This window comes from Hemitrygon akajei, chromosome 31 (assembly GCF_048418815.1).
Source record: "Hemitrygon akajei chromosome 31, sHemAka1.3, whole genome shotgun sequence".
NCBI lineage: Eukaryota > Metazoa > Chordata > Chondrichthyes > Myliobatiformes > Dasyatidae > Hemitrygon > Hemitrygon akajei.
Genome location: NC_133154.1, coordinates 33,397,164 through 33,405,255, shown reverse-complemented (window position 1 = coordinate 33,405,255; position 8,092 = coordinate 33,397,164).

Below are 8,092 nucleotides of genomic sequence, written 5' to 3'. Positions count from 1 at the left end.
AGCTGCAAGGTGCTCCTTCCCTCCACTAAACTGCAGGTCACCCTTGGGAAAGGTGTAGCACCTGCTTAGCCCCTCATCAGGGTCATGTGAAGCCATGGGAGCAGGTGGTGGATGGTCGTATGAGCAGCTGGTGCAGATCACATGTCCTGGTTATGCGACCACTGATGCCAGGTGGACAATCTCTGAAGAGTATTGATCACTGAAGAGTAAAGTCACTGCCCAGAAGAAGGCAAGGGCAAGCCACTTCTGCAGAAAAATTTGCCAAGAATGATCATGGTCATGGAAAGGCCAACATCATATGACATGGCACAGGATGAATGAGTGAACAATAATTGTGTGCGTCTCCACTGCACTGCTGCCACAGGACAAGAAGTCAGTGAGACTAAACCTGATTCTGATCATTCAATAGCTTGACTTGCAAATATGCCACTGGTCCTCTTTCATCGCAGGATCTAAATCAGAACTTTGCTGCAAATGAACTCACCTCTTCCTTCCATCCTGCATTTTAATACCAGTGCAAAGTACACTCAGTGACACCTGTACACCCGCTCGTTAATACAAATATCTAATCAGCCAATCACGTGGCAGCAACTCAATGCATGAAAGCATGCAGACATGGTCAAGATGTTCAGTTGTCATTCGGACCAAACATCAGAATGGGGGAAGAAATGTGATTGAAGTTACTTTGACTGTGGAATAATTGTTGGTGCCAGATGGGGTGGTTTGAGTATCTCAGAAACCGCTGATCTCCAGGGATTTTCACACACAACAGTTTCTAGAGCTTACAGAGAACAGTGCAAAAAGCAAAAAAAAAAAAATCCAGTGAGGGTCAGTTCTGTGGGTGATATTGAGAGAGGTCAGAGGAGAATGGCCAGACTGGTTCAAGCTGACAGGAAGGTGACAGTAACTCAAATAACCACGCGTTACAACAGTGGTGTGCAGAACAGCACATCGAACATCGAAGCGGATGGGCTACAGCAGCAGAAGACGACAGGCGTGCCCTCACGACAACTTTATTAGGTACAGGAGGTTCCTGTACTGAGTGGAAGTCTGCGTGTTACAGGTTGACCAGGTTGTCAGTGGAGTACAGTGCGTACTCATGGCCACACCGCACTCTCGAAATGCAGAGTCATTACCGCCCACATCCCAGTGAAATCGAGTGTCTGAGCACTTTCCCTGCAGCAGGGCATTGGCCGCTATTTCTGGCCAGACTCCTAGCCCTACTGTTTTGTAATTAGTTTAATGAGCAGTGGAGGGGGGGGTGGATTTCATTGTAGTAAGTGCTTTTCACAGGACCACAAGGTTCCAACACATTCAAACCTGTCATCTGTGGCATTATGAAGAAATCCATTAATATGCAAGTAACATATTTCCCTCCTGGGCTGAAAATATAAACAACCTTTTAGTGCGCACTGTAGCATAATAGCGGCCTTTAATAGAAACTGACTCCATTTTTTCACAATCTTGATTGCACAGGTTAGCAGAAATGAAAAATTAAATCCAGCTCGTTCAGTAATTGTCACTTTGAAAAATAATCTGATTTGCAAAAGATTTAGCTGGAGTGCTGCCACGGGAAAGCAGCGTCCATCATCAAAGACCATCTAGGCCTTGCTCTCTTGTCGCTGCTCCTATTCGGAAAGAGGCACAGGAGCCTTAGGTCCCACACCGCCAGGTTCAGGAACAGGGATTTATTTATTTATTGACCGAGATACATCATGGACCACGCCTCCCAGCATCCCCTGATTTAACCCCAGCCCAAATCACAGGACAATTTACGACCTACCAACCTGTATATCTTTGGACTGTGGGAGGAAACTGGTGCTCCCGGAGGAAACCCAAGCAGTCACAGGGAGAATGTACAAACTCCTTATGGGGAACGGCGGGAATTGAACCCAGGTCGCTGGTACCGTAAAGCGTTCTGCTAAACACTACACTACCGTGCCAACCCACCCTATTACCCTACAACCATCCATCTGAGCCAGTGGGAATGACTTCCCTCAGCACTACTCTGAACTGATTCTATGATCTACAGACTCACTTTCAAGGGCAGGGAGGGAAAGGGGCGCATCTTGTTGTTGTTTTGCCGTTATTGTTTTGTTGTTGTTCTTTTTGCTTATGCTGAACAACACACCAAATTTATTCTGTTGTATTTCTTTTTTTCATGTAAATGCCTGCAAGAAAATAAATCTCGAGGTAGTACGGCAACACACACAAAATGCAGGAGGAACTCAGCAAGTCTGGCAACATCTAGGAAAATAGTCAATGTTTTGGGCTGAGGACTTTTGTCAGGACTGAAAAGGAAGGGGGAAGACATCAGAATAAAAGGTTAGGGGGAGGGGAAGGAGGATAGCTAGAAGGTGATAAGTGAAGCCAGATGGGTGGGAAAGGGAAAGGGCTGAGAAGAAAGAATTTAATAGGAGAGTAAAGTGGACCATCAGAGAAAGAGAAGGAGGAGGGGACCCAGGGGGATGTGATGGGCAAGTAAGAAGAGATGAAAGGCTAGAGTGGGAAAAAGAAGAAAAGGAGAGGTGGAGGGGAAAAGATTATTTTACCGGAAGGCATGCCATCAGGTTGGAGGCTACCCAGATGGAATACAAGATGTTCCTCCTCCACCCTGAGGGTGGCCTCATCTTGACCATGGACCAACGTTTTGGAGCAAGAGTGGGGAAGGATGAATGGACAAGGGAACTGTGGAGGGAGCAATCCCTGTGGAAAGCAGGGCGAGTGGAGGTAAAGATGCGTTTAGTGGTAGGATCCCTTTGGAGATGGTGGAAGTTGCGGAAAATGATGTTTTGGAGGTACAGACTGATGGGGTGGTAGGTAAGGACAAGAGATACTATCATTATAAAGGCGGCGGGAAGATGGGGTGAGAGTGGATGTTCGGGAAATGGAGGAGATGTGGGAGAAGGCAGCATGAATAGTGGAGGAAAGGAAACCACGCTCTTTGAAGAAGGACTCCTCTGATATCCTGGAAAGTCAAACAGCCTAGTGGGAACAGATGAGATGGAGGTGAAGAGTTGTGGGGGTCTGGAATGCACTGCCTCGAAAGGTAGTGGAGGCCAATTCTCTGGATGCTTTCAAGAAGGAGCTAGATAGGTATCTTATGGATAAGGGAATCAAGGGATATGGGGACAAGGCAGGAACTGGGTATTGATAGGAATTGATCAGCCATGATCTCAAAATGGCGGTTCAGGCTCGAAGGGCCGAATGGTCTACTTCTGCACCTATTGTCTATTGTCTATTGAAGAAACGGAGAAAGTAGGAACAGATGGGATGGAGGTGAAGAAACTGAGAAAAGGGAATAGTATTTTTACAGGAAATAGGGTAGGAAGAGGCATCGGAGGTATAGTCAAGATAACCATGGGAATCAGTAGGTTTATAAAAGTGGTCGGTTGACTGTTTGTCTCCAGAGGTGGAGACAGAGAGATCGGAAAAGAGAAAGGAGATGTGAGAAATGCACCAAGTGAATTTAAGGTCAGGGTGGAAGATAGAGGCAGAGTTGATGAAATTGACGAGCTCAGCGTGGGTGCATGAAGCATCACCAATGCAATCATCAACATAGTGGAAGAAGAGTTAGCGGGTATAACCAGGGAAGGCTTGGAACACAGATTGTTCCATGTAGCCAGAGAAGAGCTAGGCACAGCTGGGGCCCAAACGGCTTCCCAAGGGGCCCTTGAGTCTGGAGAGTGTGGAAGAAGCTGAAGGAAAAATTGTTGAGGGTGAGGACCAGTTCTGCCAGATGGAGGAGCGGCTGGTTCTTTTATTGAGAAAGGAACAGAGAGCTTTGACACCTTCTGGATGGGGATAGAAGTGTCTAGGGTCTGAACATTCATGGTGAATATGTTCCTTGATAATAAATTTACCTTGAACTTTGAACATCAGCATGCAAGTTAAATACTTTACGAAAGAGGTAAGAATGGTGCAGACTGAACTATACATTCTGCTTTCATTTCACTACTGTGATGATCTTGTGCACAACATGATCTTCCTGGATGCAGCCAATCAGATGCTTTCCACTGCATCTCAGTACATCTGAGAATAATAAACCAATCCCATCCAGCCCTGCACCGAGCTTTCTCAAGGCTAAACTCCTTTGGACTCCAATGGGTATAGTGGATTCAGACCAGTCCACCACAGGTAAAGCCCACCCCACCATTGAAAGCACCTCCAAGGAGCACTGTTACATTCATAATCAAGGAGCCCCATCATCCAGGCCGTACTCTCTTCTCCCTACTGCCATTGGAAAGGAGCCTCAGGACCCACACCACCAACAGGCTCCTGAACCAGTGCGGTAACAGAAACGCACCTTGATAATAAATGTGCTCTGAATAACAATGACTGAGAAATTTGTGCTTCTCAATTCTGGTTCTCCTTCCACTCTGTAAGGAGTTTGTACGTTCTTCCCGAGTCTATGTGAGCTTCCTCCCGGTGCTTCGTTTTCCTCCCACATTCCAAAGACGTATGGGTTAGGGTTCGTAAGTTAAGGGCATACTATGCCCCATGGCTCGAGGGAGAAGGGTGAAATATTTAAGGGGAGCCTGGGGGGGAACTTCTTCACTCAGAGGGTGGTGAGAGCGTGGAACGAGTTGAAGTGGTGGATGCAGGTTTGATTTCAATATTTAAGAGAAACTTGGATGGGAGGGGTATGGGGGGCAATGGGAGGGTTGCAGGTCGATGGGAGTAGGCAGATTAATAGTTTGGCGCAGACTAGACGAGGAGAGGGGCCTGTTTCCGTACTGCAGTGCTCTACGTCTCTATAGGTGGCAGAAGCACTGTAATACTTGCGCCTGCCCCCAGCACATCCTCAGACCTTGCTGGTTGTTGATGCAAAGGGCACGTTCATTTCACTTTATTTTTCAATGTACATGTGACAGGGAAATCTGATCCTTGGTAACTGCCAGAGGAACACACCAGCTCGGGCAAAGATACAAAGAGTCAATGGTTTGACCCTTCATCAGGGCTGGAAAGGGAGGGGAAAAGCCAAAATAAGGAGGTGGGGGGAATCAAGGAGTACAAGCTGGCAAGTGATAGGTGAAATCAGGTGAGGGGAAGGTAGGTGGGTGGGGGAGGATGGATGAACTGAGAAGCTGGGAGAGGTGTAGGGCTGAAAAGTGAGGAATCCAATATTAAACCATAAATCATTTTCTGTGGCTGTGAACCTAATATCTGTCCACAATGGAAGCCTTAGGGATCATTCGCATGACTTTGGGTATATTGAAAGCTCTGGTGTTTTGCTTGGTGGCTCTGCTGTCTTGAATAGCCTGGAATCTTGCAAGCAGGCCAAAGTCTAATCTTGATGAAGAGTATCATCCCGGAGAATCAACAAGTTATTCTTTTCCGTAGACGTTCTCTGACCTGCTGAGTTCCTCCAGTATGGTTGCTCATGTATTGCTCATGTGGTTCCATTGTTTAAAAAGGGTTCTAAGAGTAAACCTAGCAATTATCGGCCTGTAAGTTTGACATCAGTGGTGGGTAAATTAATGGAAAGTATTCTTAGAGATGTTATATATAACTATCTGAATAGACAAGGTCTCATTAGGAACAGTCAACACGGATTTATGCATGGAAGGTCATGTTTGACAAATCTTACTGAATTTTCTGAAGAGGTTACTAGGAAAGTTGATGAGGATAAGGCAGTGGATGTTGTCTATATGGACTTCAGTAAGGCCTTTGACAAGGTTCAGCACGGAAGATTAGTTAGGAAGGTTCAATTGTTAGGTGTTAATATTGAAGTAGTAAAATGGATTCAACAGTGGCTAGATGGGAGATGCCAGAGAGTAGTGGTGGATAACTGTTTGTCAGGTTGGAGGCCGGTGACTAGTGGTGTGCCTCAGGGATCTGTACTGGGTCCAATGTTGTTTGTCATATACATTAATGATCTGGATGATGGGGTGGTAAATTGGATTAGTAAGTATGCAGATGATACTAAGATAGGTGGTGTTGTGAATAATGAAGTAGGTTTTCAAAGCTTGCAGAGAGATTTAGGCCAGTTAGAAGAGTGGGCTGAAAGATGGCAGATGGAGTTTAATGCTGATAAGTGTGAGGTGCTACATTTTGGTAGGAATAATTCAAATACGACATACATGGTAAATGGTAGGGCATTGAGGAATGCAGTAGAACAGAATGATCTAGGAATAATGGTGCATAGTTCTCTGAAAGTGGAATCGCATGTGAATAGGGTGGTGAAGAAAGCTTTTGGTATGCTGGCCTTTATAAATCAGAGCATTGAGTATAGGAGTTGGGATGTAATGTTAAAATTGTACAAGGCATTGGTGAGGCCAAATTTGGAGTATTGTGTACAGTTCTGGTCACCAAGTTATAGGAAAGTTGTCAACAAAATAGAGGGAGTACAGAGGAGATTTACTAGAATGTTACCTGAGTTTCAGCACCTAAGTTACAGAGAAAGGTTGAACAAGTTAGGTCTTTATTCTTTGGAGTGTAGAAGGTTGAGGGAGGACTTGATAGAAGTATTTAAAATTCTGAGGGGAATAGATAGAGTTGACGTGGATAGGCTTTTTCCATTAAAAGTAGGGGAGATTCAAACAAGAGGACATGAGTTGAGAGTTAGGGGGCAAAAGTTTAAGGGTAACACGAGGGGGAATTTCTTTACTCAGGGAGTGGTAGCTGTGTGGAACAAGTTTCCAGTAGAAGTGGTAGAGGCAGGTTCGATATAAAAAAAAGATAGGTATATGGACAGGAAAGGAATGGAGGGTTATGGGCTGAGTGCAGGTCGATGGGTCTAGGTGAGAGTAAGCGTTCGGCACGGACTAGAAGGGCCGAGATGGCCTGTTTCGTGCTGTAATTGTTATATTTTGTGTGTGTGTGTGTGTGCGTGTGTGTGTGTGTGTGTTTCTGTGTGTTCCATTGCCCAGGGTGCTGCTGTCTACTGCAGTGAGGCTGTAATGCTTCTTCCTCTCACTAGATGGCACTAGGTCTCTCCACACTGCATTTCGAATTGGGATGGGCAACTCCTGCATTAATTATAATTCAGCTCAATCAATAATTGCCACATTGAAAAATCTTGCATTTATAGAGCACATTTAATAGCTTCACCTTACTGCTGATTATGTACTTCTGAGTTGTAGTCACTGTTCAAATGTAGCTAATAAATCCAAGCAGCCAAAATTGTGTATAGCAAGTTGCCACAATGAGGTAACCATCAAACAATCTTCTTTGAGAAGAATATTGGCCAGACACTGTTTGGAATTCACTTTATTTATTTCCAGAAATAAGTTGTGACTTTCTTTTCTAACCATCTGTGAAAGTGCATGGGACCTCAGATTAATATTTCCTGATTTATTTATCACATCTACATGGAAACATACAGTGAAATGTGTTGTTTGCGTTAACAGCCAGCCCACCCAAGGATGTGCTGGGGGCAGCCTGCAAGTGTTGCCACACATTCCAGCGCCAGCATAGCATTCCCACAATGCTCGGCAGAGCTACACAAGCAGCAGCAGTAACAGAACAAGCAGGAAATCAAGACAACAAGTGCAAAGCATCCCTTTCTTACCCTCCCACACCCACAAACAAAGAAGCCTCCTAGCCCAGGACAGGCCACTTCCAGGCCTCCAGTCCTTGGCCACAGACTCTCAGACATCAGGCCTCCATCTCAGAAACGGTATCTCCGGAAAAGTGACACTTTTTAACCATTGCATTGGGATATAAGTACGTGTTAAGTATTCAGGTCCAAGGCTCCCCCACTATATAAAACATCCTCTCCACTTCCACTGCCCTGGCCTTTCAATATTCAATAGATTCCAATAAGATTCCGCCCCCCCCCCCCCCCACTCTTCTAAATTCCAGCGAGTGCAGGCCCAGAGCCATCAAACACTCCTCCTACATTAACCCTTTTATTCCTAGAACATCGTCTGGACCCTCTCCAATGCCAGCAAATCTTTTCTTAGATCAGGGGCCTAGTCTGACTGGTGCCTTGTAAATCACTGCATTACATCCTTGCCTTTATATTCTGTTGTTGTTGAGCGCCGCCGGCTCGTGGTGACCCTGTGGATACTGTAGGTGTCCGCAGCGTTTCTGTGGCCAGATACGGAAGTAGACTGTCAGGCCTTTCTTTACCCAAATGCTGCTGCTG